Source organism: Mesoplodon bidens, assembly GCF_964165515.1.
Source record: "Mesoplodon bidens genome assembly, chromosome: 9".
Classification (NCBI taxonomy): Eukaryota; Metazoa; Chordata; class Mammalia; order Artiodactyla; family Ziphiidae; genus Mesoplodon; species Mesoplodon bidens.
This window is the reverse complement of record NC_138166.1, coordinates 104,664,077-104,666,575: the sequence shown is the minus strand read 5'-3', so window position 1 is coordinate 104,666,575 and position 2,499 is coordinate 104,664,077. Positions and strand designations below refer to the sequence as shown.

Below are 2,499 nucleotides of genomic sequence, written 5' to 3'. Positions count from 1 at the left end.
GCGAGGAACAGAATGCGAGGAATCAGAAAGCACTAGCAGGCATCAGTTAGTCCAAGATACTAGCTTCTTAGTCCCAGAGGCACTTGCAAAGAAAACCACTGGGGGGCCCAGGGTATGCAAGCACTTCCGATAGCTGGAGTCCCAGGAGTGTGTGTGCACGCCAAGTCTCATAGGCTACTGTTTGTATTTATCCTTTACTTGGTCACCTTTTCCCCCACAAATACTAGTTTTTCTTTGACTTTTTCCTCATAGTATAAAAAGTATGAAATATAAACAAGCTCTTGCATTGCACACTTCAGAGTGTACAATTCAAGCATTACAGAGCTATCGACATACCGATAAATCCCATCAAATCTTGGGTAATTCAATAATATACAAAATACCAGGGCACAGAAAGAACTAAAACCCACTTCTTTTTGTCACACATAAGATTCAAATATTCAATCTAAAGAAAAACACTTAATCATTTTGGCTCTCCTCTACATTCGCATGTCGATATGCTTATTAAAATATTCCTGTATAATTATGTTTCATCTTATTATTTCAAGTTAGGTTTACAACCTCAAAACCAGCCATCCAGACAAAACAGGTAATCAGAAAGATTATTTCTTCCCCACCTCCCTAACCCCAATAACTATGAAGCCAATTCTACGACATGATTCCAAACACTGGATTGTGATGACAAATGCTAGGTCTAATTTCTTCGTAATCCTTTTTGGTGTGGCATACTTGGTAGAACTCAGGTGTGGAAGCCAGCATGGATCCTCCAAACCAAACTGCATATCGCTGCATGTGGTGTGTAATGACTTGTACGTCAATAGGCTTTGGCTTCAATCTACCACCGCGTTCAATTCCTCACTTAATTTCAGCCTGGCATCTACAGTTCTTTTCAGATCTCTTTGCAAGCGGCGTCCGAAGTCCCTGAACATGGCTTAACCTCCAGAGAGGACAATATCCTTGTAGAGAGGACGTCTGACATCAATAGGATAATTCTGAATTACTTCATCTACAGCTTCTGAGATAGGCTGAGTAAAGTCTGGATTAGCAAACTCTGGATGAAAAGAAATTTCAGGTCCCAAGAATCTCTCATATCCAACATCAATGGGAAATTCTTTCTTTGGGAAGCATTGATTCCAGTATACTGTTTAATCCACTTTGATCCATCTGTATCATACTTAAATTCTTTTACTAAATCTGGGCAGACATAACTATAGCGCTCCTTTACTGCCTTAGCAGTTTCCAAGGATTGCTCTGAAGGAATTCCTACTTCTCGGTGTCTCAGCAATTGCTGAATAAAATAGGCTAGATCTCGTCCTGCGATTGGAATGTGCTTAATATAGCTGCCAATCACATACTCTTCAGCCACAGGGATGACATGAGTGACACCGTCTCCACTGTCTATTACCGTACTGGTCAACGTCCGTTCTCCTGCTTGGCTGGAGGTCCAGGATGCAGCTACAACAAGAACAGCCTGTACAGCAATGTACTAGCCTGGACACTGAAGGACCCAAACATGATTTCAGCAGTATACTCCCTGTTTTCTGGAGTACTCAGTGGAGGTTCAGTCAAAAGAAGATAATGGCCTTCAGGTTCCGCCCTTAAATAGTTAAAGATCACTTGCTCCATAAACCTTTCCATCAAGCCCCAATCTTCAACGATACCATGGAGGATTGGCCGCTTTTTTGCATATGTAGGTTGTTCTATTGCTTCATCACCAATGAAGAAGTCTAGGTCATCAACACCTTTCATCACCCTCCTTTGAGCTTGATCACCCACTTCTGCTGACTCCTTAATAACAATACAGGAAGGGATGATAACTTGTTGCTCCCTATTTCCGGCATATCCTAGTTTTGTCTACCCCATGCCGCGGTCCACCCCACGGGCCGCCAGCCGTCCCGCCATCTTCCTCCTCGCCTGCGGCTGCCACCGTCTGCTCCGTGCCAGTTGGGGCCAGGGATGGGCGGCGAGAGGTAGAAGCTACCTGACCAGCCTCGGCCGGGCCGCCCTCTCCGTCGCGGGGGAGCCGGGAAGCCAAAGCAGTAGCGAGAGAGCAGCAGGCTCGGTCAGCGGCTACCACGTCCTCAAGCCTGGCGGGCAGTCCCCGCGCTGCCCCCCGCGGCCTCCTCCCCCCTCTCTCCCCGCCTCCTCACTCCTGTCCCCGCCCTACAACTTCTTCCGCTCCCGCCGCCTTTCCCCAGGAAGCCAAGGTGGCCTTCAATGGCGACGCCCCGGCCAGGCCAGCTATCCCCCGTACTTCTGCAGGGGCCTTGGTTCTTTACTATGAGAATGTATTTCTTTGGTACTTTGTCATCAATAAAACGAATTTTGTGCCCCCCAAATTACATCGATATTATTTCATATACATTATCTGAAAAAGAAAACCCCATGAGTGGCTGGTATAGGAGGAGTCTGCAAAGCTCACAGACTTGGAGTGGAAATTGGGAAGACCCGTGTGTAGAAAATGTCCGTGGCTTTCCCCCCGGCAATCCCATCCCTCAA

At 46.5% G+C, this 2,499-nt stretch overlaps 1 pseudogene across 1 annotated transcript; it reads right to left on the bottom strand.

Moving 5' to 3' along the window:
• Nucleotides 1-492: 492 nt before the first annotated feature.
• LOC308622858 (actin-related protein 3-like) lies at nucleotides 493-1,967 on the bottom strand (annotated as a pseudogene). Its single transcript has one exon. The product of its transcript is annotated as an actin-related protein 3-like (transcript).
• Between the last annotated feature and the right edge of the window lie 532 nt (nucleotides 1,968-2,499).